Raw genomic sequence first — 16073 nt, forward strand, 5'->3', positions numbered from 1 at the left:
TGATTAACGAACGATTAGAATGGGAGAGTCAGCAGGGGCAGTGCCACCCCAAGGCAGGCGTTGTATTAAAAAAGCCAGCTGAGTGGTCCATGGGGAGCAAGCCAGTAAGCAGCAATCCTCCATGACCTCTGCTTTGGTTCCAGTCTTGGGCTAGCTATCCTTGGGGATGGGCTGTAACCTGTAAGCTAAGCCAAATCTTTCTTTCCCCAAGTTGCTTTGGGTGATGGTGTTTATCACAGCAACAGGAAGCAAACCAGAACAAAGACTGAGACCAAGATCACGTGGTATTGCTGACAGTATTTTAGGGATGATTGTGGTGGCGTTTGGAATCTTGAGCTGGAAAAGTCAGTGAGTGCTTGGAGCTTACTGGGCTGTTCAGTGGGAGCTTGGATGAGGAGAAGGCTGAGAGCAATGCAGGTTGAGGTCTGGCTTGTGAAGTCTCAGAGTCCCTGAAACACTCTTACCATCTATTCATGTGATGTTTTGAATTATTTTAAAAATCTGTGGTTTCTGGTCAGCTGGCTCTGAAGAAAAAAAAAAAAAAAGAAAGCATGATTAACAAGAGACCAGTTCTACTGAAGTAAAACCTCTGCTTTGCTAGGGCAATGGATGCTGGTTAGCTGGGGCTGAAGAAACATCTGTGATTACCAAAAGACGAGCATCACTGAAGCAAAAATCTTCTAGAAATTATTTCCTTAGGCTTAGCATCCAAAAGGGTGTGGTCCAGAGGGGCCCAAGGCTGTGTCTCATGTTGATTGTTGAACTTGGTAATAAGTAAAACTCCACAACATGGTACTAGTTTTGTCAGCATGGAAGCTGTGGTGCTGAAGGGGTCCTGAAGAACAGCTGAGACTTGACAATGTGAGGGTCCAGGAGCGGCCACTGGCGAGCCTTCAGCTTCTGTTGCAGTGGAGGCCACAGCATATTGCAGAGGACAGGATCATTCAGGGACCCACTAAAGACAGCGGCCGGTGTGAGGTAGAATTAGCTTGAGCCCATTAATCTCCGAGCATTGGGGGGGGGGGTTTCGGGGGTGTTTCCATCTCAAGATGCCAAATGCTGCCACAATCCTCCCAGAGAGATCAGCTGTGCGTTGTGGGTAGTAGAGGTGGAGAACTGGCTTAGCAAGCCATGTTGGAGCCTAGAAGACTGTTAGTGAGTCCAAGACCTCAGACACTGAGCTTTTTATAGTGCTGAATTTTGGTTTTGCTCTGCTAGGATTTTAACTATGCCCTAGTTCTCACCTTTGGAAATAAGCAAGTATGTAACTTCTTTTGGATTTTACAGGAGCTTACAGTTAAGGGACTCTGGATTTAGCCAGGTGCAGTGGAGTACATGGTTACAAAATGAGATGAAACCTGTCTCAGGAGATGGACAGACAGACCCACATAAACACACATATAACACATTTAAAGCAACATTGAACTTTTAAAGGTTTGAAATTTTCAAATACTGTGGGACTTTTAAAGTTATAATGTGTTTTATACTGTGATATTACCATGACATCCTGGGAACAAACAAGAAAGATTATTTTTTTTTAAATTTATTTATTAGTTCAAGTTAGGGAACAAGCTTGTTTCACATGTAAGTCCCTTCTCCCTCTCCCTCCCCTCACCCCATCTCTCCTCCCCCACCCCCAACCTACCCCCACCCCATCCACCCACCACTCCCCAGGCAGGGTAGGGCCCTCAACGGGGGCTCTGCAGTGTCCTCCAAATCTTCCTATGCTGGTCCTGGGCCCTTCCCCCTGTGTCCAGGGCCAGAGCGTAACCCTTCACGTGGGATGGGCTCTCAAAGTCCCTTTTTGCACCAGGGAAAAATACTAATCCACCACCAGAGGCTCCCTGGAGTGCAGAGGCCTCCTTATCCATGTTCAGGGGTCTGGATCAGTCTTGTACTGGCCTCCCAGACAGCATCTGGGGTTGATGTGCTCTCCCTTGTTCAGGCCAACTGTTCCTGTGGGTTTCTCCAACCTGGTACAGACCCCTTCGCTCTTCATTCCAGATTTCAGCTCAGTGTATATCTGTGGATGTCTGTCTCTGCTTCCATCCGCCACTGGATGAGGGCTCTTGTTCATGGGTTGGTCAATGGAAAAGGTGAAAGATTTTTTTTTTTTTCTTTTTGAGACAGGGTTTCTCTGTGGCTTTGGAGACTGTCCTGGAACCAGCTCTTGTAGACCAGGCTGGTCTCGAACTCACAGAGATCTACCTGCCTCTGCCTCCCGAGTGCTGGGATTAAAGGTGTGCGCCACCGATGCCCGGCCTATTTTTTAATAATAATAAATTAGTGTGTAAAGTTGGCAAGGGGTCTTTCTTTTTGTCAACTTGACACAAGTTAGAGTCATCTGGAAAGAGGGAACTTTTTTCCTTTCTTTTTTTCTTTCTTTTATTCCTTCTTTCTCCCTTTCTTCCTTCCTTTCCTTTCCTTTCCTTTCCTTTCCTTTCCTTTCCTTTCCTTTCCTTTCCTTTCCTTTCCTTTCTTTCTCTTTTAGATAGGGTTTCTCTGTGTAGCCCTAGCTGTCCTGGAACTCACTCTGTAGACCAGGCTGCCCTCTGTCTCCCAAGTGCTGGGATTAAAGACTTGCACCACCACCTCAATCAGACAAATATGTAGGCAAATCTGTGAGCATTTTCTTGACCACTTCAGGTGTTCCCATTCCTGCACTGGGCTGTATAAGGAAGCAGGCTGAGCAAGCCATGGAAACGCCTCAGTAAACAGCATTCCTCCGAGGTTTTTGCTTCAATTCCTGCCTGCAGGCTCCTACCCTGACTTCCTTTGATGGTGGGCTATAACCTATAAGACAAACTCCTTCTTTCTGATGCTTTTGGTCCCTGTCTCATCATAGCAATAGAAATCAAACTAGGCCAACTTGCCTTTTCACTCTATATATACGGTGAAGAGTAGGTCTTTCATAGTACAGACTATTAATGAGGCCAGAGGAGAACTGGACCAGATGAGTGGTTGTGGGTAGGTCCTCTACCTCTCTAGACTTGTTTACCTCCTGTGTCATGGCGGAATTTAAAAGCAGACAGTTAGACAGAGGCTTTGCAGTTCCAACAATCTTAAGACTCATGGCTTTCCATGTTGGGAATCAGTGAGGAAGAAAGACAGAGGCAAGGATTCCTGACTGATGAGGGAGCCCCATTCCTGCCAAGGGCCGCTGGGGCATGGTGGTGGTGGGGTGTCTCCTTGTTCTCACCTCTCCTCCCATGAGGGTGGACTCTTGCCTAAAGCAGAAAGGCTGCTGGGTACCTCCTTGCCTGAGCCTTGCTGAGTTATCTGACTGGCCCATAGCCCGCACTGGCTATGGTGACTGACTGCTTTTCTCTAGCTGGCTCAGCCCTGGAGTCAGGGATGGAACGGGAGCCTTGGATCCCTGCCCCATGCCGCAGCAGCAAAGGGCTCTCAAGGCAGGCAGACCTGGGTTTAACTTCCAGCTCTGCTACTTTGTAGGTGTGGGCTTTGAGGGTTAGTTTCAGCCACTTGACAGTGTCATGTGTCAACCACTGGGCGCCCAGATAACCGTAGACTCCAACTGCCACTTAACCATCAGCTTCCCTGGGTCTCTTCAGCTTCCCCACTTACCTTGCTGGTCTTAAGTCCTGCTGTCCTCCATGTCATGTGGTTACAGATAGATGCTATTGGTTCTGTGCCCCTGACATCTATGGAGACTTGGGGACAACGTGCTTGCTCGTCTGAGCCTCTGTTTTGCTTTGTTTTGGGTTGTGCTGAGGATTGAATTTAGGGCTACACCCTCAGCCTCTGAGCCTCTACTTTGAATTTGTTTAAAATGGAAATGATTACTAGTATAAGTGCCACCTTTCTGCTTTAAGATTCCTATTACTTAGTAAATTCCAAATCATACAAAATATTCTGCTATATTCTAGTTTATTGTGTGTGCCTGTGCACATGCATGCTTGTGGGCGTCAGAGCACAACTTGCAGAAGTCAGCAGTTCCTTCGACCGTGAGGGTCCGGGGATGGAACTCAGGTCATCAGGCTTGTCTGCAGGCACCTTAACCTGCTGAGTCATCTTGCCTGCCCCCAAATCATTTTTTCGAGCATTTTGTGGTCTTTTCTGCCCTACGGGTCAGCTTTGCCAAGAGTAATGCATTGCCCCATCACATCACTCCCTCTGTAAAAATTGTTCCTGGGCCAGGGAGATGACTTCATGAGTCAAGGCCCTTGCCATTAAACATGACCTGAGTTCAGTTTCTGAGAGAAGGAGAGAACCAATTCCTACAAGCTGTCCTCTGCCTCCACACATACCCTGTGGCACATACATGCCTCTTCTCCACAAAATAAAATATAATCCCCCCTTTTTTAAAAGCTGAATGTGGCTGGGCATTTAATGTGGTGAATGTGGTGGTGTATGCATTTAATCCCAGCACTCAGGAGGCAGAGGCAGAGGCAGGGGGATTTCTGTGAGTTTGAGATGAGCCTGATCTACATAGTGAGTTCCAGGCCAGCCAGGGCTACATAGTGAGTCTGTTTCAAAAGCCAACAAACATTTAAAAACAGAATATACTGGTATACACGTGTTTTGTGGTTTTTGTTGTTGTTGTTGTTGCTGGTTTGTTTGTTTTCAAGACAGGATTTCTCTAAATAACAGCCTTGGCTGTTCTGGAACACGTGTAGACCAGGCTTTCTCTGCCTCCTGAGTGCTGGGATTAAAGTCATGGGTTTGTTTTGTTTTTTTAGTTTCCTCTCTTGAAATGAACCTGTTCCCTTCTGGCTGGTTGGTGAGCTCTCTGCATCCCTCAGGGCCAGTCTCCATTGTGTATTCCTCTTAGGATTTTTCCCTGACTCCTCAAGAGCTGTCTGGCCCTCAGAATGCCTGATGTGCCTATTGGCTGTTCCATTATTTATTCCACATTGAGCTTGTGGGACTGTGTGTTTACTTCCCCCAAACCTGCAAGTCCTTCAAATTCCTGGCTCCAAATCACCCATGCTTGTACATACCAGTTGAGGACAACTCTCTCCTTCCTTGTGCTGGTGGGTAAACATTTTTTCAGCTTAAGAGCATTTAGGAGCTGGAGAGAGAGCTCAGCATTTAGGAGTGTGTACTGGTTTTTCAGTTCCCAGCACCCACATCAGGAGGCTCACAAACACCCACAGTTCTAGATCCAGCGTGGTCTAAGGCCCAAGATACCTGAACTCATATACACATATGCTCAGACAGACATACACACAATTAGAAATAAGAGCTGGGCAGTGGTGACACACACCTTTAATCCCAGCACTCGGGAGGCAGAGGCAGGCAGATCTCTGAGTTCAGGGTCAGGCTGGTCTATAGATCGAGTTCCAGGGCAGCTAGAGTTACACAGAGAAATCCTGTCTTGAAAAAAAAAATATGAGAAAAAGAAGCACTTTCAGGACTGGAGAGATAGATGGCTCAGTGGTTAAGAGCCTCTTCCAGAGGACCCAGGTTTGATTCCCAGCACCTACATGATGGTCACAACCACATGTAACTCCAGTTCCAAGGGAATCTGACTCCCTCTTCTGGCTCCTACAGGTACTGCACATCCTGCATTGAAACACACAGGCAAAACACAGAAAATTCTGGAAAATTTTTGTTTTTCAAGATAGGGTTTCTCTGCATAGCCCTGGCTGTCCTGGAACTCACTCTGGAGACCAGGCTGGCCTTGAAATCACAGAGATCCTGTCTACCTCTGCCTCCCAAGTGCTGGGATCAAGGGCATGTGTCACTACTGCCCAGCTCAAAAATGTTTTTGTTTGTTTTTTTGAGACGGGATTTCTCTGTTTAACTTTAGAGCCTGTTCTGGAACTCACTGTGTAGACCGGGCTGGCCTCTCAGAAGTCTGTCTGTCTCTACCTCCCAAGTGCTGGGACTAAAGGCATGTGCCACCACTGCCTGCCTTCAAAAAAAATTTTTTTTTAAAGAAGTACTTGGAGTTCTACAATTTCAAATTCAGCCACTTGAAGGAGGCAGAGGCAGGATAAAAGAGTCCAGTTCACTCCACATTCCTGGACATGTCCGGTTCAGAAAGCCACACTGTGGTAATGTACTCTAATGTTTTAGCAGGAGCTCGTAGAGGTTGGGATGGCTGGCTTGGCATAGGGTTGCAGGTCAGACTGAAGGAGCAGAGAAGAGTCAGGTCTGGGGCAGGCACAAGGGGACAGACATGGTTCCATATGTGGCCTTGGGCAGTTCTTATTTCAATCACTGTTGCTTCATAACAGTCACCCTGGAGTCAGTGTGGGGCACAGGAGGTAACTGAGGGATGAGTGATCTGAGAATGAGGACACTATGTGGACACAGCAAAAGTGTGTCCCCAGAGACACTCAAGGACTTTAACTTGACTGTCCTGCCGAGAGGTAATGCTAGCGTGTTGGAAATTCCTCCCTTGGGTCTTAAGTATCCCTAAGCCTCTTGCTGGACTCTTGGTCAGGTCCTTCTTCCCAAATGTCTCGTCCCTAAATGGGACTGAAACCCTTCGGGCACAAACATAGCAACTACCACTTCAGGGCATGGGAGTCCAGAGGCAAGGACTTGAAGTCGCCAACTGCTTTGGGGCTCTCTAAGGATGGTCCCCACCTTCCTCCAGGGCAATCAAAGGAGAGGCAGGTCCTGTGCAGTGTGGGGCTCACACTGCTCCACTTTAGTCAGGGAAGAACCGCCGTGGTCTGAGTGTAGCCTGGGCTACAGCAAGGCAGAGAATGCAGCAGCAGGGCGTGTCTGGGCAATCTCAGGCTCAGGACAGAATAGTCCCCAAGTCAATCATAGTTGAGTTTTCTTGTTTTCTAGGAAAGCTCCTTGGGTATGTGTCACGGCCCAGGTAAGACTGGGAAGAGTGATTCTTTTCCATGACCTCAGCAGGCTATGAGACATGGGTTCTTGTCTCACTCAGTTCTGACTCTGTGTACATGACACATCACTCATATTTGCCAGGTTTCAGTTGGCCTGGAAATAGGGAGTAGACCCCACCTCTCTGGGGTGCAAGGCCAAAGGGAAAAATTACTTGAATGATGGGAGAATCCCAATGGTAGGGCCCTGGGAGGCAACAGGCCTGAGGTAAAGGCAGAAAAGGCCAGAGTGTTGGCCCCAGGTCCCCCTTAAAGGCCAGATGACCTCAGAGAATTTAACTTGCACTTGATAACCCCCCAGGCCCTGCTGCTTTGATAAGTCACACCCTCAAACTGCATCATCATTCAGGGACACCTTCCGTGTCTGGCAAGGGAAGTCCATCACCACTCTAAAGTTTTCTGGCTACCTCTATTTGTCTTTGATCAAACAATAATTGTAAGCATTACTGGATGGTCATGTGTTAGACTCAGGCTCCCAGCCAGACTCAGGCTCCCAGCAGCACCAATGACTCAGAGGCCAACACATACTGTTTCTCTTCCACATGATGGGCTCTTTGCATCTTGGCTGATTTCTTCTTAAGTGAAGGTTAGGATGGACAGGCTGTTTTGTGAAGAGCGTCATTTGCAATTACAGGGGCAGTTCCCTGAATAAGAAGGCAGAGCTCAGCCTCTGGCCTCCAGGGCAGGGAGGAAGATGTGTGTGGACCCAGTTGAGACTCCAGAGTCCTCCCTGGTCTTTCTAGCCCTGGGGGCTTCAGTTAGGACTCAACTCATGCCCTGCTGCTTTCTACCTGTCCCCTGAGCCTTGCTTCTTTATATAACCATATCTAGTCTTCTTGTCAACTGATGCTTGGTGCCCACCCTTTCCTCTAAACTTGGTCTGTCCTGTCTTGAGGCCTTTGCAAAAGCTGTTCCCACAAGAATGCACACACATCCGTTCTGTACCTGGAAAATGCAACATACAGCTGACTCCACGTTCTTCAGCTTGGGTGTCCTCCAGGCTATTTAAGGGAGCCCTTTGCTCCTTCCCTGAGTCCTGCGGCCTGGAACATCCTCTGTGTGGTACCGAACTTAACCATCCTGGGCTAACTCTCCTCTCACCTATGACAGGAGCTACCTGAAGGCAGAAATCAGCTCAGCCTCTCCAATGCCCAGCAGTACCTGGCACCAGAAGATCCTAAACAGACTGGAGTCTAGGTTTCTAGGAGGGGCAACTTCTGTGGAGCATGTGTGGCCAACTGATGATGGTGATACTCACTTAGTGTCCAGGGGACTAGCGCCCACTGAAGGACACACAGATTACCCCAGACCATATAGCACCTCAGTTACCAAGCCAAGCCTGGAACTCGAGGGTCCTGATGCTCGATCCATGGCTTTGGCTGTGACAGCAGTGAACAGCATTCAGGCATTAAGGAAGGGTGCCTGGCAGCCCCAGGGGCCCAGGCCCTGCAGCTGCTCACTCCATGCTGGCTCAGTCCCTCTGGCTGGGCGCTCAGCCAATAGCAGCATGAGGCTCTCTGCCTGACCCTGCAAAAGGTTGTGCTGTCAGCGTTCTGAGAAGCAGCCAGACCACTTCCCCATGGGGGCAGCTCAGACGCAGGACCTGGGACTAAGGGCTCTGGGGCTGGACTCCCAAGCAGCGTCCTCCCAAATAACTAGATTAGAACCTGATAAAGCTCAGGCACTCTTTCAAGTGCACATGAAAGAGCCCTGGATGTACATGTGATGACAACAGCTCACACAGCACAGTAGGGACAAGGGGAGGCTGCCTGGGGGCAAAAAGCCCAGTGCCGTCACTCACTAGCTCTGCGAGTTATTTGTGTATGCCTCCAAGATGGGAGTAATGCTTGTCTCATGGAGAGAATTAAATCATTTAACATACATTCTTCATGACCTCTATGGTCTGAGGCACTCACTTCTCTAGTACACACACAACCACACACCTCATTCACCACACCCTGGCTTGACGCAGGTTTCAGGGCTAGACAAGCTGGGGCCAAGGCCTAAGCTCAGCCTTCAAGCATCCTCTGCATTGTTTCTGTAGAGCAGGAGGATGGGGACATACACCTTGCAGGAGTAAGCACCAAACCGGGTGATTCACCTCATGGCGGGATGCTCTTCCCTGCTTTCCACCCCTCTCCAACTTGCTGCCCACACCTCCTCACAGATTTTAGCAGTCTCTCTTCCTCCCTGTAGCTTCCCTCAGCATTGCTCTCTATCCTGCAGCCCACATCTACACCACACAATTGGTTTTTTTGGTTTTTTTTGTTTTTGTTTTTGTTTTTTTTGTTTGTTTGTTTTCCAAGACAGGGTTTCTCTCTGTAGCTTTGGCTGTCCTGGAACTCGCTCTGTAGACCAGGCTGGCCTCGAATGCAGAAATCCACCTGCCTCTGCCTCCTGAGTGCTGGGACTAAAGGTGTGCACCACCACTGCCCGGCACAATTCTATTTTCAATTGGGCTGGATTCCTGTGGGTCACTTTCCCAGGCCACACACTGACTTCTCCCCTCCTCAGACCCAGAGTTCCTTTCAGGGATCCACACAGTTCGAGGGAATCTGGTTCTCCTCTGACATCCTCCAGGTCTATAGATATAGGATCTAGGTGAATCCAACAAACAACCCCTGGCTCAAATGGCAGACTTAGAGGTGGACATGTGATCTTATCCAGTCCTCACTGAATCTTGGAGCTTTTGCTGGGAATTCTAGGATTCTGTCCTACTCTCTTTTAGACTTTAGATGGTGTGCAGTATAGATGGGATGCTTGGAACTTCTGTGGTACCATGAAACCCGTAGAGATAGAATGCTGATCAAATCATATCTGACTCCCAGGCTCCACTAGCCCAGAACCAACGAACATGCTTTTGTGCTGGGCACATTTTCTGTCGTTGGCAGTGCAAAGCATCCTGACTCAAGTACCACCTGGAAAAAGACTCGTCTCGCTTACTAGCACATGCATTTGTTTGCTTCTATAACTGGGTCCCCAAGATATGCCAGGTTCTATGCTGAGTGCTAGGGACAGGTGGGAAGCATCAGACATTAAAATGCTGACCTGGGGCAGCCTTTGATGCTGAGTTTGACCTGCTTAGCGTCAGCTCTCCTCTTCTGGATGGTAGGACCCTGACTTCTCTGTGGGAGACCACCTAAAGGCCCCGTCAGTCAACCTAGCCAACTAGCATATTCCCGGTCACTCAGTGTCATCCATTCAGTGACAGACACGGGTTAGCCCTGAGACTACAGACTCCCGTCTTTTTCTTGGGTCACTGAATGGGAAACTCAAACCTGCAGTTTCCTCACACTGAAGAAGAGTGCCAAGACCAAATGCTTCCTCTGTGTCTGGTCCTGTGGTGGGTGATCCAGACAGGGATGAACCAGACACGCTCCCTCTTCTTGAGCTCTGTCTTAAGGACAAATGATCACATAGCTACCAATTGACAATCAGAGGGCACCAAATAGTTTGAAGACATTTTTTTCCAGCGTTTTGAAAGTATGTGACATGATAAACAGAAAAATTAGAACACACTAAAAATTTAAAAAACAAACATTAGTCCCATTATGCAGTTCTGATAGTATAATTATTTTCAACCATTCCAAATGCTTTTCTATGCAAACTTTTTTTTCTTTTGAGGCAGGGTCTCTCACAGCTCAGGCTGGCCACTACCCCACTGCACAGTGGAGGATAACCTTCATCTTCTGATCCCCCTGCCTCTCCTTCCTCAGGGCTTGGATGATGGCTCCACAACACACCAGTTTATATGGGGCTAGGGATCCAATCTAGCCCTTAATGTCAACTTAGGTGCATCTACAGCCTGCTGCACAAACTTAAAAGAAAATAAAAATGTTGGGCCATGAAATGGCTCAGTCTTTAAAAGCACTTTTGCCAGGCAAGACTGGCAACTTGAGTTTGATCCCTGGAACAAACAGTGGAAGGAGAAACACACACACACACACACACCTTTTTTTTTTTTAACAATATGGGCATCACTCACTAAAAAGTTAAATGTAATGTGGGAAAACAGCTGGATGCCAGAATAACAGAAAGTTCACCAGTGGAAACTGGTGAAAAGGTGCCATAGTTATGACGTTGACATCAGCAGAAACAGTAGAAACTCTACACTATCTTTGGAGCTTTTCTGTAAATATAAGATGATGTCCAGAAAGTTCAGTTTTAAAAATAACCCCACGATGGGCAGGGTGAGGCATGAATATGAGCTCAGCATTTAAAAGGTGGAGCCAAGAGGATCAGGAATTCAAGGTCATTTTCAGCTTTGTTTTGAGTTCAAGGTCAGTTTAGACTATGAGCAACTTACTAAAAAACAAAGGGGGGGGGGACGCCAAATCCCATTCTACATTGTTTTAGAACTTGTTTGCTTGTCCAGTAGCTTATCATGATATTTTTCTGTTATGAAGGGATTATTTCATAATGGTATACCATCCTGTCCCACAATGAATCAGCCACTCTCCCCTGCTGTTGGAAACTTAGGTTGTTTCCCCTCCTATCCTGCTAGACGAGCTTTCGGCACACACTTACTCATTTCCTTAGAACACAGGAGCTGGAACCCCTCAATCATCTCCCCTATTACAAGGCAATTTTCAAAGATTCTAAGATAGGAGGCAGCCAGCTCTCACAAGGGATTTTTCTTGCCCAGCTCAGCCCCTCCTAGTGTTCTGTCTTAACTCGAGTGGTTTCAAGCAGGGCAGTTGTACGGGCAGCCATGGCAGTGAGTTTGTGATGCATGAGCAGGTGTAGCCAGCCTGAGTGATGCTTTCAGCATCAGCTCTGGTTCTCATCAATTCCTGCATGTCTGGCTCTCTTGTGTCAAGGCTATCCCTATCTGGCTGGCTGCCATGTCAGGTTCACATTCTTCTCGACGCTAGGCTCGAGTCAGGGTCCCTAGGAGTGGAATGGTGCCCGTCTACCCAGTGGCACACTGGGCAGCTCAGGAGGATCCAGAAGTTTGGTAGTTTTCCATTAAAGGCAGAGAATGCAATAGGGAATTGAAATGGTGAAACCAGCCATTCTAAAACACCTGCTGGTCTTGGTGAATGCCCCAAGGTAGTGGAAGGGAGCACACACTGGCACCTGCTACTTTTTAACTTCCATGAGCACCATCACCATGGGCACCATGATCCCCACTGCACAGTGCATTCACTGTACTTTACAGGCCGTCTTCCCCAAGATAGAGTGAGCTCTCAGTGGCAAGAACATGGAACACAGCTGATAAAACTAAGGGACCCCCTACTCCCCACTCTTGAGTCCCAGAGCAAAGACCGGATGATTCGTGGTCAAAGCAGAGTGTGGAATTTGGGGGGAGTTAGAAAGGCCCATGGATGGAACTCAGATTTCCCCAAAACTCTAGCTCTGACACACTCGATTAGAACTGTACTTTATCTACCGTGCCCTCTGCTGTAATCTCCACTCTTTGGCATGGAGCCTCTTACATCCCACACCTCACAATCATCAGCCTTTCCTTTTATGCCTGGCTTTTCTTCTAAAATGGATTTAAGGCAGATTTCATCTGGTCCCACAAGTGCTCACTGAGACTGGCATGGGGTAACCCTGGCTGGCAGAGTAAAGATGGCAGCTTTGCTTTACCCAAGTGTCTTCACAAGCAGGGCAAAAAAGAGAAGCATAATACAAGGCAATTCTCACTTGTAAGAGTGGGAATCAGAGCCAAGGAACACGAGGACTTCCTAACTCTAAGCCTAAGTTGTTAGAGGCACAGCATCTTAAACTGTGAGCCACAAAAAACTGAGCGTGGGGTCATGCAAATGTGTCAAGGATGAAGTTTCTAAATGACCGAAAGGTTAATGACACTGATATGGTTTTTCTGGCAGTGTGCGCCCGGGTCACGCCACCTGTCACTGCAGCCTGTTTTCGAGCATGTGCACCTAGCTGGCACAACCCACTAAGCCAAGTGACTCAACCCTAGACACCTCTCAGCTCAGATCCCAGTGTCAAACTCTGGGTTTTTACTGGATGTAGTTTTTCTGCTCTAACATTAACATAATGGTTTAACTACAGAAAACAAAGTATTTTCCTACTGTCCTTCCTTGGTCCTTGGCATGTATCAGATTAGTTTATCTTTGGATTATATTGTGATGGATGTTTTCTTTTAAACATCTTTACCTTGATCTTGTGTGAGAGCAGGCCAGTGAGTGGAGGCCAGTGGACACGTGAGAGTTGGTTTCCTCTGGCCGCCCAGTGGGATCTGTGGTTCAAACTCCGTGGTTGTCACTGAGGCATTTCGACAGCCCATGCTAGAGAATTTTCAGTAGTGTCTGAAATGGTCCTGGACACTTGCGCCACATATATTATACCACATATATTTATTCAAAGTGGCATTAGCACCTCAGCCTTGACAATTATAAACAGGAAATACTGATGAACTCTGAAATGCTGGGGGAAAGCTCTAGGACCCACAGTATCAGATATTTAGCCAAATTTTTCTGTTTTTTTCATTTTTGAGACAGTGTCTCACCATGTAGTCTTGGTTGTCCTGGAAAACTCTGTGGACTAGGCTGGCCTCGAACTCACAGAGATCTGCCTGCCTCTGCCTGGCTAGCCAAGATTTCTTAGCATAGAGCACTATCTCTCAACAGTGTACAAACCTGCTTGTCTGTGACGATAACAAAAGTTTTTTGTTTTGTGTTGTGTGGAGTTCCAGGCAGTTCTGAGCACCTCAAGTGGGTGCTAGAGACCAAATTTGAGTCCTCTGCAAAAGCAGCAAGAACGGCCAAAAGGACCCTCTCCAGCCCCCCCCCCCCCGATTTATATGAGACAGTGTCTCTCACTGGAAGCCAGGCCTCACCAAAGAAGTAAGACAGGCTAGCTCTTGAGCCCCAGAGATCTGCCTTACCTTCTTACCTGGGTCCTGGATGTGGGACTCAGGGCCTTACAGCTTTCACAAAGGCATTCACTGAGCTATCTCTTCAATCTGGAGAATTGTTTTTAAAATATTTATGGTGGTCAGTAAATGTCTGACCCTTTTAAACCTTTCTTTCTTTATTTTTAGGTTAGATCTCATGTAACTCAGGCTGGCCTCAAACTCAATAGCTGAGGATAACTTTAAATTCACGATTCAGAGTGAGTTCCAGGACAATCAGAGCTGTTGCAGAGAAACCCTGTTTTGAAAAACCAAAACCCCAAAATAAACTAATGAAAACTTCCCGATCCTCTCTGCAGTGATTGGGAGCTGTCAGGGGGAACTGCTCTGCAGCTCTGCTCTAAGGACCGGACAGTAGGCTTTCCCACTGCAGAGCAACTTTCAGAACGGGCCTGGGGATTATCTGTATAGGATCTAAGCCTGGCCTTGGCCTCCATGCCTACCTACTCTGTCAGGGCACTTCCACCAGGAGTAGGCATGGCGAGCTGAGTGGTCCTTCATGAGGGAAGTGCATCGCCACTCAATGCTAGGGCAGACTGAGACGCCGGCAGCAGAGTGCTCCCTCCCGAGTAATGAACAGTGCAGTGCCACCAGACTCAGGGACAGAGATGCAAAGCTGTGAGGCAGAGCCAGCACACATCCTCCTGGGCCTCTTGTTCCAAAAACCAGAGGCAGGAAAACCAACTCCTCTCACCCACTGGCCTCGCTGGGATACAGCTGGTCTTAGGAGCTCTGAAAAGCCAGCTCACTGGAGCTCTGGGCCAACAGCAAGGAAGCAAGAGAACTGTAACAGATCTTACCTGTGGTGGCATGACTCCCAAGTTCGGCGTCGTGACAGGCACACCTGCATGGATCCCTTTTTTTCATCCATTCACAGCTTGTAGCTGTTTCTGAACCAGGATGTTTGAGAATCTCTTCTCTATCCTTAGCAAAGTATCAAAGCTGCCAGCCTGGCGGCTGGAGGTCAGAGAGCCAGAGACCAAAATTGCTCTGGTTTCACTGTTCCGAGATGTATGAATGTTACCACCATGGAGGTGGTAACAGAACTTACCTCTGCAGGGCTAAGAGCAATCCACACACCCTCCCACACAGCTCACATCCTATATACATCAAACCACCAGCCATGAAAATAGAGCGAGACGCCAGACAGTGGTGGCACATGCCTTTAATCCCAGCACTCAGGAGGTAGCAGCAGGCGAATCTCTGTGAGTTCGAGGTCAGCCTGGTTTACAAAACTACACAGAGAAACCCTGTCTTCAAAAACAAAAACAGTAAAACAAACAAAAGGAAATAGAGAATGCTGCATACAATCTTAGTGGTTCACTTCTAGGGGAGCTTCAGGTGAACAATCTTCAGTCTGGCTCCTGATGCTCAGGAAGACAAGTCTTCCCGATACCTACACATTTTCTCTCCGAACCCCCTTACTAGCCACGCTGACCCGAAGGAGCACACCTGAGGACAGGAACCACTCCACTCTCCACCGGAACAAGAAAGGCTGCCCAGAGTCTTGTGGTAAAGGACACACCAAGCCATCTTCTGAGGCTTCTCCTTGTCCCGATCGGCTATTGGTGACACTCTGTACACAAGAGATCCTAAGAGGTGACACATACCCTGGTCCTCAGAACTGGCAGTGACCTCATGAGAAAGCTCTTGCTAGGGAGGACTTTCTTGCCTACACAGCTGCACAAGTCACTGGGGCACTTCAGCAATAACACGGGGTCAAACCCATGCTGCAGAGTGCTCCAGCTGTGCCCGTTTGTGACACAGAGGACTGCTTCCTTAGTGGCGAGTTCCTCGCCTGTAAAACAAGATGCTGGTTTCCACTGAACAATGTCTTGGTGGGGGTGACATGAGTGGGGCGCAGGGCACCAGGCTTGTGCACAGTATTTGGTACATGTCAATCCTCAGAGCAGAGCTGATTCTTTGTCCATCACTCCTGATACATGGTAAAGGAACCAAGGTCCAAAGTAGCACATGGTTCATTCCCACTTGGCTCAGTTTATTCCTCTTGGCCTCAAGGTGCCATTTTCCAGGTCGGTCTGACATTTTTTCTGAAATGTACATGACAACCAAGAAAAGCCAAAAAATTTCAGACATCCAAACAGCCCACAGAATACAAATATTTGAGCAAACCAGCCATGCTGACACCTCAAGGAACTCCAGAGATGGGGCACAGAGGAGTGGAGGGGCTGGCTCAGTGAGCACAGGATGTCATATTCCAGCAAGTCACAAGATGCCTGAAGAACAGTGGTGCTTCTAGCTTAGTCTACTCTGGTTTCAGGAACAGCAGCAATTTCTCAGAAACCTCACCAGCAAAGGCAGCTTTCCAAGAGTGAGAGCTTTGGTTTGTACCAATAGCTTAA

The 16073-nt window shown here is 48.0% G+C and overlaps 1 long non-coding RNA gene across 1 annotated transcript in view; it reads left to right on the forward strand.

The window, feature by feature from the left end:
- LOC103163719 overlaps positions 1-16073 on the forward strand; it is a 53156-nt gene that overhangs the window by 24948 nt on the left and 12135 nt on the right. The window contains exon 7 of the long non-coding RNA XR_004768160.1: positions 15139-15309. This is a non-coding gene — a long non-coding RNA (uncharacterized LOC103163719). The remainder of the gene's footprint in view (positions 1-15138; positions 15310-16073) is intronic.

The sequence above is a fragment of the Cricetulus griseus genome, chromosome 2 (assembly GCF_003668045.3).
Source record: "Cricetulus griseus strain 17A/GY chromosome 2, alternate assembly CriGri-PICRH-1.0, whole genome shotgun sequence".
Lineage (NCBI taxonomy): Eukaryota > Metazoa > Chordata > Mammalia > Rodentia > Cricetidae > Cricetulus > Cricetulus griseus.